Source organism: Oncorhynchus tshawytscha, linkage group LG16 (genome assembly GCF_018296145.1).
Source record: "Oncorhynchus tshawytscha isolate Ot180627B linkage group LG16, Otsh_v2.0, whole genome shotgun sequence".
Lineage (NCBI taxonomy): Eukaryota > Metazoa > Chordata > Actinopteri > Salmoniformes > Salmonidae > Oncorhynchus > Oncorhynchus tshawytscha.
In genome coordinates this window covers 78,322,569-78,343,848 of record NC_056444.1, presented here as the reverse complement: position 1 = coordinate 78,343,848, position 21,280 = coordinate 78,322,569, and the positions used below count along the sequence as shown (strand labels likewise).

General features: G+C 43.4%; 1 protein-coding gene and 1 long non-coding RNA gene across 3 annotated transcripts in view; one reads left to right on the top strand and one right to left on the bottom strand.

Annotated features, from left to right (window-relative positions):
• The window catches only part of plxnb1a (plexin b1a), an 88,723-nt gene that overhangs the window by 15,361 nt on the left and 52,082 nt on the right, over positions 1-21,280 (top strand). The window lies entirely within an intron of this gene.
• On the bottom strand, positions 10,405-12,880 carry LOC121839641. Its single transcript, XR_006079123.1, has 3 exons — positions 12,812-12,880; positions 11,795-12,678; positions 10,405-11,678 (listed from the first exon to the last, which is right to left on the bottom strand). It is a non-coding gene; the product is annotated as an uncharacterized LOC121839641 (long non-coding RNA).

Genomic DNA, 21,280 nt, shown 5'->3' with positions numbered 1-21,280 from the left:
AAACATTCCCTTTTGATCTCACAGGAATTGACATGGTTGTTCTGAAATGTCCACGTAGATATCAGCATTATAGTCCCCTGGTTTGTTTATCCTTATAATGCACATGGATGTGCAATAATGGTGTTTATTCAGAAACCACATTCAGAGACCTAAACTAGAGCCATTATGGTAGGAGCAGAGTAGAGGGTCTCACAAGCGGCTTGTACTTAAATGAACAGTTAACACCTTTATAAATCTAAGACCTAACTCACAGTCACAGCACCTTCATCAGTCTACCCTCCATTGGAAATACTTCTTGGGGACCCTTGAGCGGAAGTCAAAGTTGCGGGAGAGGGACAGCAGGGGGGTATGGAAACAGGAAGGAGATTGTTATGTGTTTCTAATTAGATAGCTAGGTATAGAATAACATGTGTTTTTCATAGAACAGTACAGTATTACATTAGACCACAGAGTCTTTGTCAAGGGGGAAGGTACAGTATTACATTAGACCACAGAGTCTTTGTCAAGGGGGAAGGTACAGTATTACATTAGACCACAGAGTCTTTGTCAAGGGGGAAGGTACAGTATTACATTAGACCACACAGTCTTTGTCAAGGGGGAAGGTACAGTATTACATTAGACCACACAGTATTTGTCAAGGGGGAAGGTACAGTATTACATTAGACCACACAGTCTTTGTCAAGGGGGAAGGTACAGTATTACATTAGACCACACAGTCTTTGTCAAGGGGGAAGGTACAGTATTACATTAGACCACACAGTCTTTGTCAAGGGGGAAGTGAGCCACACAAAGCTAACAGATCCTCCAGCTCTGTCTAATACTTTAAACCTCTCCTCTCTCTGTTCAGTCACAGCTCTGCTGCTTGCTTCTCCCTGTAAAACTTGGCAAAGATACAACTCTCTGGTGATCCTGCTACATGCTCCAGGGAGCCATAGCCCTGTCAGCTCTCATTATCTGCAACGTTGTGTTGTCCGTGAGGATGTGTTATGGGTTAAGATTTGAGTTATTTTCCACAACTTAAGTGAATAGTTGGAAAACTCCCATGGAAAGACAGTGCTTTTTTAGACTTGAATGTTAACCTAGGCAACTGTGTGTAATTGACCTTTCTAATTGCTGCTGTTTAGAAAGAGACTAGCCACAAACCGTCCATTTGTGTTTTAGATGACAGCATTTGAAGCTTTTAATGTGTTTTTTATTTCTAAGCACAATAAGGGAGGGAGCTTTTCCTAGCCTTTATAAATACATTTGATTGATTGATTAAATAATGATATAGGCCTAGTACCACAACGCTACTAGAGAAGGAATAAAACATTTTTTAAAGTATGTCTTGGCCTTACCTCTTGACAGGACTATGTTGTCTGGATGCCTGAGGGTTTATGAAGATGGAAATGTGATCCACATAATAAAGTTATATCTAATCTATCTGCTCATCTTCACACAACACAAAACCAGAAATACCTTATTTACATAAGTATTCAGAACATTTGCTGTGAGACTCGAAATTGAGCTCAGGTGCATCCTGTTTCCATTGTTCATCCTTGAGATGTTTCTACCACTTGACTGGATACAACCTGTGGTAAATTCTATTGATTGGACATGATTTGGAAAGGCACACACCTGTCTATATAAGGTCCAACAGTTGACAGTGCATGTCAGAGCAAAAACCAAGCCACGAGGTCGAAGGAATTGTCCGTAGAGACAAGATTGTGTTGAGGCACAGATCTGGGGAATGGTACCAAAAAATGTCTGCAACATTGAAGGTCCCCAAGAACACAGTGGCCTCCATCATTCTTAAATGGAAGAGGTTTGGAACCACCAAGAAGCCTCCATAGAGCTTCCCTGCCAAACTGAGCACTCGGGGGAGAAGAGCCTTGGTCAGGGAGGTGACCAAGAACCCAATGGTCACTCTGACAGAGCTCCAGAGTTCCTCTGTGGAGGTGGGAGAAACTTCCAGAAGGACAACCATCTCTGCAGTATTCCACCAATCAGGCCTTTAGGGGAGAGTGTCCAGACGGAAGCCACTCCTCAGTAAAAGGCACATGATGAAACCAAGATTAAACTCTTTGGCCTGAATGCCATGCGTCACGTCTGGAGGAAACCTGGTGAAGGATGGTGGGGGCAGCACCATGCTGTGGGGATGTTTTTCAGCGGCAGAGACTGGGAGACTAGTCAGGATCGAGGGAAAGGTGAACGGAGAGACCCTTGATGAAAACCTGCTCCAGAGCACTCAGGACCTGACTGGGGCGAAGGTTCACCTTCCAACAGGACAACAACCCTAAGCACACAGCCAAGACAACGCAGGGGTGGCTTCGGGACAAATCTCTGAATATCCTTGAGTGGCCCAGCCAGAGCCCAGACTTGAACCCAACGAACATCTCTGGAGAGACCTGAAAATAGCTGTGCAGCGACGCTCCCCATCCAACCTGACAGAACTTGAGTGGATCTGCAACGAAGAATGGGAGAAACTCCTAAAATAAACGTGTGCCAAGCTTGTAACTTCATGCACAAGAAGACTCGATGCTGTAATCGTTGCCAAAGGTGCTTCAACAAATTACTGAGTAAATGGTCTGAATACTTATGTAAATGTGATATTTCCATTTTTTTTATACATTTGCAAAAATGACTAAATAGTTTTTGCTTTGTCATTATGGGCTATTGTGTGTAGATGACAAAAAAAAACAATTTCATCAATTTTAGATTAAGGCTGTAACGTAAAAACACGTGGAAAAAGTCAATTGGTCTGAAAACTTTCTGAATGCACTGTGACCTTTTGCTGCTGACTCTCAGGCAGGGAGGCAGTCTGTTGCTGAGTGAGTGCTGGGATGGGCCAGAGGGTGGGCCGGAGGGTGGGCCGGTTTGTGGGTCGGAGGGTGGGCCGGAGGGTGGGCCGGTTTGTGGGTCGGAGGGTGGGCCGGAGGATGGGTCGGAGGGGAGTGTGTGTTGAGAACACTGCAGCAGGCAGCTTTGTCCACTATTGGCTGAGTCACGTGAGTGAGAGTTGTAGGTAGGCTATTTAGATTGTCATTATGGCGACACCAGTTTTTTCCAACCCTTTTTCCATAAAACATTAACATGCTAAAACTGATGCGCATCAGGAAATAATGGCGAAAAAACACAGGGAAAAGACTAGGCGCACGAGAGCATTAGATACATTTGCTCGTGGTGTTTTAAACTCCATTCTACTCTAATGTCGACTTTGCTTATGGAAAACGGTATCAAGCTAAGTGTTCTTGGGGGCTGCGCGAGTAGAAATTTGAAATGGAAGTTATGGTACTCCCTCTCTGTTATGGGGGAAATTAATCTGACATTAAATGAGGAGAATGATAGGTACATTTGCATTTGTTGAACAGCAAGTAGCCTGTTAATTTATATGTCATTGTAGGCTACAGTAGGCTACCATTTGATACAATAAATATGTTGAAAGAACTATATCATTGGAGTCATTGCAAATCAATGTGTAGCCTACCTGGAGCTGGCAAACAGATTGAATAAATAGCCTGTGTTGTTGTGCAATTATTAATGACCATGTTTAGATATTAAATTGGAAGTTATCAAAGCTCTATTGGAATTGCCGATCAGATGTTAGAAAGCAATAGATTGACGATAACAGACAGACAGATTAGGCTACAGGTTAAAAAAAACACAGGCTGTTCTTGAAAAACATATTACGTTCATATATACAGTTGAAGTCAGAAGTTTACATAGCCAAATACATTTAAACTCAGTTTTTCACAATTCCTGACATTTAATCATAGTAAAAATTCACACCTTTCCAGTACTCCTCACCCCCCCCCCGCCCCAAACTCCACCCTCAACACAATTACCAATCAAAAACTAGCTAATTATCTAAAGAAAATGACATTGCGACCAAAGAGAACAGACGAAATGGACATTGTTTTCATGAAGCCAGCTTCTTTCTATGGTGCTACCCAGGGTTAGGACCATAACCATGAGAGGACTTGAAAATGAGCCAGAGCTGAGAGGATCACCAAAACTAAAGGTATTTTGGTTTCAGTGCATTTTCTTTAAAAACAAATGTATATATCCTATCAATGTTTAGGCATACTTTGTAATAAATTGATAATTAAATGTGGAGATCAGTGGACAAAGGGCTGGACAACGGGCCCCAATGAAAAAAACGCATGGTTGCCAAGAAAGCGGATAGTTTTTCTAGATTCTTAAAATGTGTACACAGCATTTCTGTGCTGGAGTCACTTTTAATTCTTTATTGAACTACCGTTTCTATCATAGGCCTCTGTAATCGATGGGGGCTCAGGGTGGTACCATTCTGCTCATCTGATGAAGGAGCACATAGATCAGATTCAAACTTTGAAGACTGAGATCGAGTCATTGAAGGCAGACCAGCAGAAAGATAAACATTATCTGAGTGCAGAGATACGGGCAACAGCTGATGCATTGGTCCAGAGCCAGGCCACATTGGCGGAGAGTCAGGCGGAGAATGATACGTTAAAGAGGGCGAGGAACGAGATGGAGTCACAATCCATGCCAGGCACACCTGTGAGCTCTGGAACTTCACCTCAGACGGGCAGAGTCAACATAACTGACGGGTTCATCAGGTTGCCGGTTCATCCTGACTTTTCCATTCCTCTTCTGACAACAGAACTTGACCAACTGCTCACGAGGCACAGCAAGGGCCGTCCGGATCGCTATGTTGTTCTACTATGTTGTTCTGCTATGTTGTTCTACTATGTTGTTCTACTATGTTGTTCTACTATGTTGTTCTACTACAGCCTAATTAACAAATGCAGGTGGCGTGTATCTTCAAAATGCTTTAAATGCTTTATTATCCAAATGTAAAAGCATATATACGGTATTTATTCATCAGCATCTTTGTTTTCGTTAATAAAAGAATGACAAAATACTCTTTCAAAATGCCAATGTTTATTTAGTTATGGATCCATAACGAATTACAATGGGAATAAATATCACTGAATTACAGAAATATTGGAACAAAGTTGTCCAATGAAGGGAAACAAAATGTTGCTTACTGGAAAATACTCTTTCAAACACACACGGTCACGTTGTACAGCACAATTATGGCTATTAGCAGTTAGCTGGACAGTAGACTTGCCAAGAAGGAGGGTAGGGGGAGAATTCTATCGTCAAATGTTTTTCTTAGGTTGGCTGTATCACAAACAGCCGTGATTGGTTTCAATTTCAGTTTAATCCACCAGAAATGGCTAAACAAATAATACAACACAAAGTATTATAATTATTATGGGAGTCTCATAGGGCGGCACACATTTGGCCCAGCGTTTCTCTCCCTCTAAAAACAGAAATAAATGTTTTAGCCTTTAGAAATATTATTTTGGCCTTCATTCAGATTACAATTGCTCACTTTAGTTTTTTTTTTTTTTACAAAATAATCTCCAAAATATCGTTCTATATTATCAAGTTGATGGCACAGTCATATAGCCTGGCACCTACATAAAGCTGTGGGACTCACTCATTCATGGCCCATTGTGGGCTATTAGCAGGACAATATACCTTTACCAACACCTCTCTGTATTTTGATAATTGGTTAGACTACAGTTATGGTGTAGAAATGTCATGCTCTTATTGTAACCTTTATTTAACTAGGCAAGCCAGTTAAGAACAAATTCTTATTTACAAGGACAGCCTACTCCTTCCTCCCTGTCAGGGAATTGAACCCCGGTCTCCTGCGTGCCCACATTCTTTAGCTAAATAACCCAGTACTGTATGTAGCCTACCGTCATGTTGTACAACCCCATATTTTCCGTTCCATCCTCATGGAAACCCAGAGGGTTTTTTGTTTTTCTTGGAATAGAAACACCATAATATTAAGCAAATTTTCTTAAAATCAGTCCCATATACAATGTTCTTGCAAAAAAGGTTTTAAATTATTTAGTACAGCCACTATTGAAGGTTATCAAATGCTTCTCAAAGATGCCCTTTGGTGGTCAAACTAGCACTAACTAGCATTAATGGTACCAGTGGTTGACACATAAATAACGTGCCATAGAATTCTGCGGCACCATGCAAGCTGTGCTGCAGTACGCTGCAACTTTTAAAGAAGAACCACTGTACCATACCCCCCGTGCCCTATTGCTTTCATAGCAGTCAAATTAGTTAAGTAGACATCCATTGATGGAACCTGATCTGGCGAGTTTAATAAGGGCAAATTATATTTTCTCTTGCGACATTTTGAAATGAGTTTATTAAGTCGAGTCATAGTTCGAAATAATTATTATTTGATGAAAACCTAATTTTGCTTCTAACATCGTTACAAGTTACGTCGATATTTTTTCTCAATTGGCTCAAATGTAATTGAAAAAGGGTTTATTGGAAAAATGTGGGTACTCCTCTCTTGCTGTGTGAAAACATTTTGGATGGGTTTTGAGTGGTCATTGTGCTAGTCCTGGCAACCCTGGATGAGACCAAAAATACAACAGGAGAACAAGCAGGCATAAACACTCATAAAAAAAACTAACAATAACAAAACCATAGATTCAGATATTTGGAATATTGCGCAAAAATATACATTTGATTTGATCAAATGAATTTGTTATATCGCCCAGCCCTACTGCCAGGTCTCTCAGGCCTACCACTCTCGTGCCATTGCCAAACTTGATGATGGTGTTGGAGTCGTGTGTGGTCACGCAGTTGTGGGTGAACAGAGAGTACAGGAGGGGGCTAAGCACGTCATGTGTTGAGTGTCAGCGTGCCTGATGTGTTTTTGCCAAGCCTCACATGTGGTGAATACAACAGGTGTAGACCTTACTGTGAAATGCTTACTTACTAGCCCTTAACCAACAATGCAGTTTTAAGAAAATAGAGTTAAGAAAATATTTGCTAAATAAACGGAAGTCAACAAAAAAAGTGACACAATAAAATGAGGCTATATACAGGGGGTACCAGTATGGAGTCAATGTGCGGGGGTACAATGCAAATAGTCTGGGTGGCCATTTGATTAATTGTTTAGCAGTCTTATGGCTTGGCGGTAGAAGCTGTTAAGGGGCTTTTGGACCTAGACGTTTTGCTCCGGTCCCATTTAATACGCAGTAGTAGAGATAACAGTCTATGACTTTGGTGACTGGAGTCTTTGACCATTTTTCGGGCCTTCCTCTGACACTGTCTAGCATATAGGTCCTGGATGGCAGGAAGCTTGGCCCCAGTGATGTACTGGGCCATAAGCACTACCCTCTGTAGCACCTTACGGTCGGATACCGAGCAGTTGCCGTACTAGGCGGTAATGCAACCGGTCAGGATGCTCTCGATGGTGCAGCTGGAGAACTTTTTGAGGATCTGTGGACCAATACCAAGTCTTCTGAGGGGGTAATTGCATTGTCGTGCCCTCTTCACGATTTTCTTGGTGTGTTTGGACCATGATAGTTTGTTGATGATGTGGACACCAAGGAACTTGAAAGTTTCGACCCGCTCCACTGCAGCCCCGTTGATGTGAATGGGCGTGTTTTCGGCCCTCCTTTTCCTGTAGTCCACGATCATCTCCTTTGTCTTGCTCACGTTGCGGGAGAGGTTGTTGTCCTGGCAATGCACTAGAGATTACATCATCTGTGGATCTGTTGGGGCTATATGTGAATTGGAGTGGGTCCAGGGTGTCTTGGATGATAGTGTTGATGTGAGTCATGACCAGCCTTTCAAAGCATTTCATGGCTACAGATGTGAGTGATAGTGATTTAGACAGGTTACCTTGGCGTTCTTGGGCATGGGGACAATGGTGGTCTTCTTGAAACATATGGGTATTACAAACTGGGTCAGGGGGAGGTTGAAAATGTCAGTGAAGACACTTGCCAGCTGGTCAGGGCATGCTCTGAGTACACGTCCTGGTAATGGCCATACGGCCCTGTGAATGTTGAACTATTTAAAGGTCCTACTCACATCGGCTACGGAGAGCGTGATCACACAGTCATCCAGAAGAGCTGGTGTTTTCATGCATGGTTTAGTGTTGCTAGCCTCGAAGCGAGCATAGAAGACATTTAGCGCGTCTGGTAGGTTTGCATCACTGGGCTGCTCGTGCCTGGGTTTCCCTTTGTAATCTGTGATAGTTTACAAGCCCTGCCACATCTGACGAGCGTCAGAGCCAATGTAGTAGGATTCGATCTTAGTCCCGTATTAACACTTTGCCTGTTTGGTGGTTCGTCGGAGGGCGTAGCGGGATTTATTATAAGCGTCCGGATTTGTGTCCCGCTCCTTGAAAGCAGCAGCTTTAAACTTGGCTAATCCGAAAGTAGCACAGCACATGGCTCTGTTTCATTCTGCCACAGTGGAGGAGACTGATGTGGAAAAAGAGGAACACACTGTGCCAAGCAGCAGATGTCCTTGTTAAACATTACACAGAAGGACGTGACATGCTAGAGATTACCTGGGGAGGGAGGGTTGGTTGGGTGGCCATTGTTGCTGACCAAATAAGAGCCAATTTAAGCTGGTAAATGTTTCCATATCACTTTTGATACAGCATTAATTTCACACATTGTCATAAATGTTACTTTGAACTTTCACACAGCTTGTTGCCTTTTTAGAGATTGGATGACATTTCAGAGATGTCAGACATTTGCAAATATGACAGTCTATGGAGTCTATTGGATGAGCATTAGCTGGCGACATGGAATCCCACCTCAAGCAAGAGGATATGTTGCCAGATGACAAGATAAAATCTGATTTGCTGTAGTACATGTACTGTACATGGCGATGCTGTAGCCCCATCATGCATTGTGACCACACAGTAGCGCCATACAATCCATCCATTGTGGCAACAGTCTGCTAACCAGGAGGAGTGTTCTCTCAGTGTTTATACAGATGAGCCTCCCTGTGTTGCGCTCCCTACAAGCAGCATATTGTTTTAATATCTCGCTTTCAGCTCAGCGTGTGTAATGGCAATTTGAGAAAGAGCGCAGCCCCCACGGTGGCTGTGTTTTAATTGGTTGCTCCAGGTCATTCAGTGGCATCTCTCGCCTGTTCTGAGACGTGCCTCAGTCTGACCAGGTCTGTTTGTCCAGCTGCTGGTTTACCCCCCACGCCCTTCTCACCCCCTCCACATTTCTCTCTTCCCTCTCAGTCCTTTTGAATACACGTGCAATCACACACACGCATTCACGTGCACACACTCATTCAAGATCAAATCAAAGTTTATGGTTGCCTACACAGTTTAGCAGATGATATAGCGGGTGAAGCTAAATGCTTTTGTTACTAGCTCCTAACAGTGCAGTAAAAATTTCAAACAAGTACACAAATAAGAATAACAAATAATTTACAAGAAATCATGAATGTCAGGTGGAATCCAGTTAACAACTCACACACTCACTGAGAGTTTTCCAATATTCCTTTGTCACAACAAAAATAAGTTCTGTTTTTCACCTTCACTTAGAGTGGCATGTCCAAAGGCCACGTCTCCCTCGGATTGTGGCTCAGAAAGAGTCTGGGGATTTGGATCGTTATTCAGAGATTCAGCGCTGGCTCGGGCATGCTGCTGGGATATGCTGCTGGGAAAGGCCAGCAGCATACCACCCTGCATACCACTGCTGGCTTGCTTCTGAAGCTAAGCAGGGTTGGTCCTGGTCAGTCCCTGGATGGGAGACCAGATGCTGCTGGAAGTGGTGTTGGAGGGCCAGTAGGAGGCACTCTTTCCTCAGGTCAAAAAAAAAAAATCCCAATGCCCCAGGGCAGTGATCTGTATAGGGTGCTGTCTTTCAGATGGGATGTTAAATGGGTGTCCTGTCTCTCTGAGGTCATTAAAGATCTCATGGCACTTATGGTAAGAGTATGTCCTAGCTAATTTCCCAATCTGGTTACCTAATAATCCCCAGTTTACAATTGGCTCATTCAGCCCTCTCCCCTGTAACTATTCCCCAGGTCATTGCTGTAGATGAGAATGTGTTCTCAGTCAACTTACGTGGTAAAATAACAGCCAAAATGTGAATGAGAGACTGATGAAGTGTGTACAGCCTGTGCAAAAAACACTGCAGATCTCATGCCTTTCAAGCAATTTCTGTATTAACAATCTAACCATATAGCCTGACATTTGTAGCATAAATAACTCTAAATGAAGAAAATAGGAGGACCTGTTTCTTTGTTAACCACTCAACACACCACTCAACACACAATAGCTGCATGTGCATCATCTTTTTGGAGAAAATATCCTTTCTATTTTATTCAGCTGTATTGTTCAATTGTATTCGTCATACTATAAAATAATTTCACAGAACTCTAAGAAAATATTTTATGCTAAATGAACTAGTGTAGCACACGGCCATATGACATAGCCAGATCTGGACCTAACATAAGGACAACTCAGTATGCTATTCTGTTCTTCTGAAATATATATTTTTTTCATATCATGCTTCGTTAGACCTGTCTAAAATAAATAATGGATTTATTGTGCAGGTGTAGGCTATATTACATGGATTTATTAGATTTTTTTAAAATGTAGATGTTCCAAAGGTCTGCATCAGGGGCTTTTATGCTATGCATGGAAGCCAGGAGATGCTAAATATGTTTATGCTACAGTTTTTTCTGATTGCTTGGGCATTATCTTTAAAACTCTACACACTAATCACAAAACATTACATCAAACCAGCAAAACATTTTACATCTCTTGCAAAAGCAAAAAATTCTTGCAAAACTCTTAAAAAAATCAAAGTTTTTGCGTCAATACTGTAGACACAAACCATCATTTGAAGAAGCACACAAAGCACCAACTATGCACTGATAGTATAAAGGAAAAACACTTGTGGCTTTAGCTTTTTCTGTCAGCAGGGCATAGCAGTTTGCAGTAAAGTTTTGTCATACATGTAGTATACACACATACACATAGGTATCCAAATGTGTAAAGTATGGATGTGTATTCCGAACATAACACACTATCAATACAAAAAAAATGTCAAAATGTTCCAACACTCCTCAAACAACAAAAGCGCAGTAGAAGAAAACAAAAACATTTGTTCTAGAAAAAAAATAACAGAAAAACTGTATATTCTTTCAGTTCCTCACATTTATTTTCCAGCGATTGAACGTTATCTAGCAGAACGGAGGGCAAGGGCAGATTAGCGACTCGTCGCCTGATCCTCGCAAGGCACCCTGATCTTTTGCCTCAAAATCTCAGTTTCCTTCCCCAGCGAATCACGGGGATCTGGGCCTGGTCGGGTGTCTGTAGTATTTCCTTCATGTCCGACTCATTGAAGAAGAACTCCTCGTTCAATTTGAGGTGAATAATCCCACTTCTGATGTCCAGAAGGTCTTAACAGTAAGAGACGGTAGCATCTGCTTCTAGCTCCATGACTCTCAGAAAGAGACAAGACAAAACAATGTAGCACAGTACGAAAAGACAGGGAACAGTCAATATGATGTAGCACCATACACTTCCAGATCCAGTACCAATGATAGGATAGTATAGCTTACCTGCACATGTTCATATCTCAGTTGTTTTACACGGTCTGAGTTTCTTTCGAAAGGGACTCTGTACAACTGCTTCATCCTAATTATATTGCGTTTCAGTAGACGAGACAGTGCAGAGACTCACTCTGTTGATGTTTAGGAATATGGTGTTATCTACAATTATTTGGTCCTGCAGTTCTCTGAGTCTGATGCAGTTATTTGCAGTGGCTATATTTACAATGTGGGTCTCCTGCTCTGGGGTGAACAGTTGACCTCTTCCACCAGATACTGGTTTTCTTACAGTTCTGTAAAAACATTTGAATGGTTTTAGTGATAGATCCTTCACATTATGAACATATGAACACATTATAAACACATATTATTATGAACACATAAGACTACAGCACTTACAGTTACTTACCGGTTCTCATTTCGAAATATCCAGATGATACATGCAACAGTATAGCGGCTCAGATTTGGTTGAACCTGTTGCCCAGCCTCCCTCATGCTCATCCCATGGTTGACAACATGGTCAACCACAGTCGCTCTATTTCATCAGTTATTGCGTACCTGACTCCCCTTCCTCTTCCCCTCCTCTTCTTCTCCCCGTCTTACTTCACCTCTTCCCTCTCCTCCTCCTCTTACTTCTTCACCTCCTCGTTCTCCTCGTCCTCTTCTTCCTCCTCCTCGTCCTCCTCTAGTTCTCACCCCTCTTACTCTCCGTCCAATATTGGCCTCCATCGTTGTCCAATCCAAATGTTTACCTGTGGCCTATTTATAGTGCTCAAGCTCTGATTTGTAAGTTAACTCGTTATCTAAAAGTTTTTTCATGTGTCAATGTGGAAAGGCAATTGGCGAAATAATGTATTCATGTACAGACCAATGTTTACAGTTTTGCTAGAAGTGTGTTATTAAATTGCAAACTGAGTGTACAGCAGTGAGTTATGTTTTACAGTTTTGCAAAAAGTCTGTTATAAAATTACAAACTGAGTGTAAAGCAGAGAACATGCATTCAGTTTGGCACACTTGGTAATTGCATTCATTGGCTACAAGTGTTAATGGTTTCAGAGATAGTGCTTCAAGAATCACTGTTAGTGTTTAAGCATTCAGAAAAAAAAAACTGTGATTAACGGTCAATTACCGTGAGACCAGCAGTTATTTCCATGACAAGAACCGGCTGACAAAATGTAATGACTGCCACAGCCCTAGAAGTGACCTCCCTCTGTTGTGTTATAAAACTCTTCGTCAGCTCTGCTAAAGTCCAGACACTGGTATGGCGCCTGGGCTTTCCCATGACTAGCCGCCCTAGAAGAATAAAGCAGGCTGACATTTTATTTTGGTCTTCCTCTACAATATTTTTACAGTATGTCATACAGTACGCTATAGCAGTGAAGGCGTAAAGAAAGAGTAGTATCTTGCTGAGCTAAAGTTTGCTTACCCTGGGTGTTGTTTTGGAGAAGGGGGGAGGAGTGAAGAGGGAGGAGTGGCGGGGAAGAGGAGTGTACCTAACTAACCATGGCATTTCAGTCCCCGTGGTGCACTGTTTATCTTTCACTGATCTGGCGTTGGCAGCATACCGGTATTTAGGGCTAGGCGTTGATGTTAGTATCTACAGTATGCAGGGATTTTTTTTCTCGGACCATGTGAGTTTTGCTTAGCCTTTTTGTGTGTGTAGACTTGACTCACTGCCTTGATGATTAATACACCAACGCGGAGTTAAACCCCCTGCAAATCCCATTAAAGCCCATCCACTCCCTCACACTAGTCTGATTAATGATTAATGCAGTCCCCAGGTGTCAGTCCTGTTAGCAGACTGTCTCAGCACCTCAGGGGGGTGAGCGCCCAGCTTGGTCTGACCACTCCCGTCTCCATGCTATGTTTTTCAAGACTGATCATAAGACTTCATACATCTACAGAAAGCGGTTGATTTTTTTATTGAAAGATGTGTATGTCATGGATTTCAGTGAAGATCTTTTCACTGTCTTCTTCTGCAGGTTCGATCCTAGATTTCATCTCCTAATTGTCCTCGGGTCACAATCAAGCACGTTTGCGTTAAACACAGCAGGCTCTGCACATTAATCATTAATGATTTTCTGTCAGGGATAAGAGAAAGGGGTTGTGTGTGTGTTGTCTCTGTGTGTCTGTGGCTTCTACTTAAGAGAGAGAGAGAGTGCACTCTATTAACCATTTGACAGTTGAAGACCTCCCACTCATAGAGGCCTGCTCTGATTCTCACCCAATTACAATGTGCCAGGGAAAAGGAAGGGGTGTCTTGAGGGCGGCCGTTATCTTTTAATTGAAGATGTCAGTCACCTCGCACACGAACAGAAGGCCACGACAGCTCTCACCTGCCTGTCTCTGCCTAAAATAAAACAAATTGGAAGGGGATCCTTTTATGCTATGATTTGTATGAGAGCATAGACAATGAAAACAACGTCAAAATATGTATTTCATTCATAAAAGCTGACCTTCTATGGCATCTTTTCCATATTGAAACAACCCCTCCACTTTCAGTCACTCCTCAGTGTGGTATGTTTCTCAACAGTGTTACTGAATTATTGCCACGTTGTGGAGGTGTCAATGTTCCATCATGTGTGTAATGAGAGTATGTAGCTTAGTGTATTTTCTCCTGGGAAAAAAAGGATTACAACACAATTACAATTGCATAGCTACATGATCATCAGTTTAGAAACATGTTTTTATAGTTTGACCAATGTACTTGGTACATTTGATTGCCACTGTGGGAAAGGAAAGCAATCCTCCATGAGTAGTCCTATTTTGCGGGTCTCTAGTCCAAAGTGAAAAGTGAATTTGGAACGCTTCTCAAGGGACCTTTAACCATTAGAGATTATTTCTGCATGATGACTCTGGCAACCGATGAAACACATGTGATGAAAGTAAGTCTTTGCATACACAATCATGTCAATGAGGTAATCTGGCCAAGTTTTTTTTTTCTCTTTTGGTTTAGCTAAAGAGATTGGACTGTAGATCCAGAAGCGTCAGTTGCTATGGGGCTTAAAGCAAGATCACTGTAGTTGGTCTTGCTTCTGTACCGTTTCGGATTCAAACAGGTTTAAAGCTGCAATATGTAACTTTTAGCTGACCCAACCGAATTCACAAAGAAATGTGTGTTATAGATCTGTCATTCTCATAGAGAGCAAGTCTAAGAAGCAGTAGATCTGTTCTATGTGCGCTATTTCTATGCTTCCCGTTCTTAAGTTTCGGTTTTGTACACCAGCTTCAAACACCTGAAAATATAATATTTGGGGTTATGGAAAATATATTTCACAGCAGTTTAGATGGTACAATGATTCGATACACGATAATTGCTTGTTTTGTCACCAACTGAAATTAGGTGAACTACTAAAATTATAAACACAACATGTAGAGTGTTGGTCCCATGTTTCATGAGCTGAACAAAAAGCGTATTTCTCTCAATTTTTGTGCACAAATTTGTTTACATCCCTGTTAGTGAGCATTTCTCCTTTGTCAAAGTGTGGCATATCAGGAATCTGATTAAACCGTAAGATCAGTACACAGTTGCACCTTGTGCTGTGGACAATAGAAGGCTACACAACACAATGCCACAATGCCTCAAAAGTTTTGAGGGAATGTGCATTTAGCATGCTGACTGCAGGAATGTCCACCAGAGCTGTTACCAGATAATTTTATGTTAATTTCTCCACCATGTCGCCTCCAACGTAGTTTTAGAGAATTTGGCAGTACATCCAACCGGCCTCACAATCGAAGACCACGTGTATGGCATTGTGTGGGCGAGCAGTTTGCTGATGTCAATGTTGTAAACAGAGTGCCCTGTGGTGGCGGTAGGGTTATGGCATGGGCAGGCTTAAGCTACGGACATCAAACACAATTGCATCTTATCGATGGCAATTTGAATACAAAGAGAAACTGTGATGAGATAGAGTCCCATTGTCATGCCATTCATCTGCCACCATCACCTCATGTTTCAGCATGATAATGCACCATGCTGCAAGGATCTGTGAATGTCCCAGTTCTTCCATGGCCTACATACTCACCAGACATGTCACCCATTGAGCAAGTTTGGGATGCTCTGGGTCAATGTGTATGACAGTGTGTTCCAGTTCCGAGCCAATATCCACCAACTAAGCAGAGCCATTGAAGAGGAGTGGGACAACATTCCACAGGCCACAATCAACAGCCTGATCAACTCTATGCGAAGGAGATATGTCGCGCTGCATGAGGCAAATGGTTGTCACACCAGATACTGATTGTTTTTACTGATCCACGCCCCTACCTTTTTTTTAAGGTTTCTTAAAATCCATATATTACGGCCTAATGAATTTATATCAATTGACTGATTTCCTTACATGAACTGTAACTCAGTAAAATCTTTGAAATTGTTGCGTGTTGTGTTTATATTTGTGTTTGGTATATTAGAATTTTAGCATCCAGGAAATGATGGAGTGATTTCTGCATAGTGTATCTTTAATTACACTGGCTGGTTATCCTTGACGAAGTAGAATGTCTTTCAGGTTGAAATATCAGACCAGAAAATCAAGTATTGAAACGCATACTGAAGGTAACTGTGGCTGATTTAAGAGAATGAATTATTAAATCATTCATTGAAATGTATAAACAGTGAGGTTTGACAGAGATGACTGATGTGAACATCTGAAATTAGTGCAGACACATGCACTGCACATACACTAACGTTCAAAAGTTTGGGGTCACTTAGAAATATCCTTGTTTTCCATGAAAACCTACATGAAATTAGTTGCAAAATTAATAGGAAATATAGTCAAGACGGTGACAAGGTTATAAATAATGATTTTTAATTGAAATAATAATTGTTTCCTTCAAACTTTTCTTTTGTCAAAGAATCCTTCATTTGCAGCAATTAGAGCCTTGCAGACCTTTTGGCATTCTAGTTGTCAATTTGTTGAGAAAATCTGAAGAGATTTCACCCCATGCTTCCTGAAGCACCTCCCACAAGTTGAATTGGCTTGATGGGCACTTCTTACATACCATACGGTCAAGCTGCTCCCACAACAGCTCAATAGGGTTGAGATCCGGGGACTGTGCTGGCCACTCCATTATAGACAGAATACCAGCTGGCTGCTTCTTCCCTAAATAGTTATTTCATAGTTTGGAGCTGTGCTTTGGGTCATTATCCTGTTGTAGGAGGAAATTGGCTCCAATTAAGCCCCGTCCACAGGGTATGGCATGGCGTTGCAAAATGGAGTGATAGCCTTCCTTCTTCAAGATCCCTTTTACCCTGTACAAATTTCTCACTTCACCACCACCAAAGCACCCCAGACCATCCTTGACAGATGGTGTCAAGTACCGCTCCAGCGTCTTTTTCTTTTTTCTGCGTCTCACGAATGTTATTCTTTGTGATCCGAACTCCTCAAACTTAGATTCAAGATGGCTTAGCAGTGGGATGTCTGTTTTGATGTCTTGTCCCGTCCCTTGTATATATTGTTTTTCTTCGTATATATTTGTATTATTTTTAATCTCATTGTCCATCTATGGACTGAACAACCTCTCCTGCAACCCGCCTCACCCAATGTGGTATGGATCTGCTATTTTTACCCTTTTGAACCCCTTCAGGAGCTAGCCAGCTAACTAGCTACTTGCTAGTAGTCAATTAGCCACTGCTAGCGGTCATCACGTTAACTCGGATATCTGCCACCCTCAGCCTAGGCAACTCCTGCCAGCCTGCACAGCGCGATATCTACCCAGAGCATATCATACTGCTTTTCTCTACCACATCTCCAGATTCCTACCGCAAGCTCTGAACCTTTACTCCAGATCATCGCAGCTAGCTAGCTGCTATCCGAGTGGCTATTCTTGTCTAACGTCTCTGTCCCGGAGCAAGCACCAGTTAGCCTGGAGCTAGGATCGAACTAGGCCCGAAGAGGTCCGTCAAGCAATTCCTGGGCTTCAATTAACTCTTTTGCCAATTGGCATGGACCCTTTGCTGCCGACACGGAGCCCCGCACGACTGGTCTACCGACGTAACCGTCCGAGGGGGTTTCTGTCCCGAAGCAAGCACCAGTTAGCCTGGAGCTAGCCTGGAGCTAGGCCCTGCTCCCTGCTAGCCAAAGTAATCCATCAGATAACTCCTGGGCTTCAATACCTCTTCTTCCAATTGGCCATGGATAACAGGCAACATCCACATCGAGTTAAAGGCTACAGATGCCACTTTCAAGGAGCGGGACACTAATCCGGACGCTTATAAGAAATCCTGCTATGCCCTCAGACTAACCATCAAACAAGCAAAGTGTCAATATAGGATTAAGATTGAATCCTTCTACACCGGCTCTGACGCATCGTCAGATGTGGCAGGGCTTGAAAACTTTTATGGATTACAAAGGGAAACCCAGACGCAAGCTGCCCAGTGCCGAGAGCCTACCAGACGAGCTAAATACTTTTTATGCTTGCTTTGAGACAAGGAACTCTGAAGCATGCACGAGAGCACCAGCTGTTCTGGACGACTGTGTGATAACGCTCTCGGTAGCTGATGTGAGAAAGACCTTTAAACCGGTCAACATTCACAAAGCCGCGGGGCCAGATGGATTATGAGGACATGTACTCAAAGCATGCGCGCACCAACTGGCAAGTGTCTTCCCTGATATTTTCAACCTCTCCCTGACTGAGTCTGTAATACCTACGTTTCAAACAGACCACCATAGTCCCTGTGCCCACGGAAGCAAAGATAACCTGCCTAAATGATTAGCGCCCCGTAGCACTCACGTCAGTAGCCATGAAGTGCTTTGAAAGGCTGGTCATAGCTCACATCAACAGCATCATCCCTGATACCCTAGATCCACTCCAATTCGCATTCCGCCCCAACAGATTCACATGTAACGCTATCTCTATTGCACTCCACACTGCCCTTTCCCACCTGGACAAAAGGAACCCCTATGTGAGAATGCTATTCATTGACTACAGCTCAGCGTTCAACACCATACTCCGCACAAAGCTCATCACTAAGCTAAGGACCCTGGGACAAAACACCGCTCTCTGCAACTGGATCCTGGACTTCCTGACAGGCCGCCCCCAGGTTGTAAGGGTAGGCAAAAAACATGTCTGCCACGCTGTTCCTCAACACTGGGGCCCCTCAGGGGTGTGTACTTAGTCCCCTCCATTACTCCCTGTTCACCCACGACTGCATGACCAAAAACAACTCTAACATCATCATTAAGTTTGCTGACAACATAACAGCGGTAGGCCTGACCACCGACAACGATGAGACAGCCTATAGGGAGGAGGTCAGTGAACTGGCAGTGTGGTACCAGGACAACAACATCTCCCTTAATGTGAGCAAGACAAAGGAGATGAATGTGGACTACAGGAAAAGGCGGGCTGAACAGGGCCCCATAAACATCAACAGGGCTGTATTGGAGCGGGTCAAGAGTTTCAAGTTCCTTGGTGTCCACCAACAAACTATCATGGTCCAAACACACCAAGACAGTTGTGAAGAGGGCACGACAAAACCTTTTCCCCCTCACGAGACTGAAAAGATTTGGCAGATCCTCAAAAAGTTCTACAGCTGCCCCATCGAGAGCATCCTGACCGGTTGCATCACCGCCTGGTATGGCAACTTCTCGGGCATTTGACTGTAAGACGCTGCACAGGGTAGTGCGAACGGCCCAGTTCATCACTGGGGCCGAGCTTCCTGCCATCCTGAACCTATATAAGGTGGTGGTGTCAGGTGGTGTCCATAAGCCCATAAAATTTTCAGAGACTCCAGTCACCCAAGTCATAGACTGGTTGTCTGCTACCTCACGACAAGCGGTACCGGACCACCAAGTCTAGGACCAAAAGGCTTATTAACAGTTTCTACCCCCAATCCATAAGACTACTGAACAATTAATCAAATGGCCACCGGACTATTACATTGACCCCCCACCTCCATTTGTTTTGTACACTGCTGCTACTCGCTCTTTATTATCTATGCATTGTCACTTCACCCCTACTTACATGTACGAATTATCTCAACTAACCTCTACCCCCACACACTGACTCGGTACCGGTACACCCTGTATATATCCCCATTATGGTTGTTATTTTGTAACTTTTTATTTTTATTTTATACTTTAGTTTATTTGGTAAATATTGTCTTAACCAACAGTGCAGTTGAAGAATAGTTAAGAGCTTGTAAGTAAGCATTTCATGGTAAGGTCTACACTTGTTGTATATAAAATTTGATTTGATATAATGAGTAGAAAATAACATGACTATAATCATTAATAGGGAGTAATAACATGGCTATATATAGGGAGTAGAAAATTACATGGCTATATACAGGGAGTACAAAATAACTTGGCTATATATAAGGAGTAGATAATAACATGGATATAAACATATATTATCATAACAAGGGGACGACCCAGATGTAGACACGGGAGGCAGATGGTTGGAGTCTTAGATGTTTAATAATCTAAAAATGAGTAGGCAAGAGAATGGTCGTGGACAGGCAAGAGGTCAAAACCAGCTAAGAGTCCAGAAGGTACAGAGTGGCAGGCAGGCTCGAGGTCAAGGCAGGAAGGATGGTCAGGCAGGTGGGTACAGAGTCCAGAAACAGGCAAGGGTCAAAACTGGGAGGACTAGAAGAAGGAGAAATAGCAAAGCAGGGGAAAGGGAAAAAACACGGGTTGACTTGGACATACAAGACAAACTGGCACAGAGAGACAGGTAACACAGGGATAAATACACTGGGGAAAACAAGCGACACCTGGTCTTAAGAATAGCCACCCTGGCTCTTCTCCAGGTACGTCGACAGCGGTGGACAAACATCTGGACCGAGGGTATGCCGATACCCCATGGAGCACTCGAAAGGGGAGAGTACCGTGGCAGAACAGGGAAGGGTGTTCCCGGGCATACTCCACCCGGACCAGTTGACTGCTCCAGGTAGACGGGTTGGTTGAGACCAGGTATCTTAAGGTGTTCTCCAGGTCCTGATTAGCTCAATCTGACTGGCCTTCTATTGGGGATGGAATCCAGAGGATAGACTGGCCGATGCCCCAATAAGGGTGCAGAACGCCTTCCAAAACTGAGATGAAAATTGAGGACCCCGGTCGGCAACCATATCCATGGATCCGGAAGATGTGCTGCACCATGAGCTGGGCTGTTTCCTTGGCAGAGGGTAGTGTAGGGAGAGGGATGAAATGAGCGGCCTTAGAAAACCGATCCATCACTGTCAGAACGACGGTGTTGCCATCAGACGGGGAATGCCCCATGACAAAGTCCGGAGAGATATGGGACCAGGGATGATGAGGGACCAGTAGTAACTGAAGAATGCCAGAAGGAGCTTGCCGTGAAGTCTTGTTCTGGGCGCAAACTGTGTATGCGGGGAGGAAGGCAGAGACGTCGGGAACCATTGTGGGCCACCAGAAACGTTGTCGAAGGAAGGCCTATGGTACGGCGGGAACCAGGATGACAGGTTAGCCTGGAGGATTGAGCCCATTCCAGGTTACCAGGACTGGACTGAGTTGGGGACAAACAGCCGGTTAGCCGGGTCCCCTTCAGGTCCAGGGTCGCAATACCCTAATCCACTGTGGCTTCTAGGCATGAGGTCGGGAGAATGGTTTCGGTGACCAAGGGTGTGGCAGAGGATATGTATAGGCGAAAGAGAGTGTCAGGCTTCACATTTTTGGACCCTGGGCGGTAGGAAATGTTAAAGTTGAATCTGGTGAACAACAGAGCCCATCTGGCCTGCCTGGGGTTAAGGCGCTTGGCTGTACGGAGATATTCCAGATTTTTATGGTCGGTCCAGACCAAGAATGGCTATTCTGCTCCTTCCAGCCAGTGCCTCCACTCTTCCAACGCCATCTTGACCACCAGGAGTTCTCGGTTGCCTACGTCGTAGTTCCTCTCTGAATTGAGACGATGGGACAGGAAGGCACAGGGATGAAGCTTT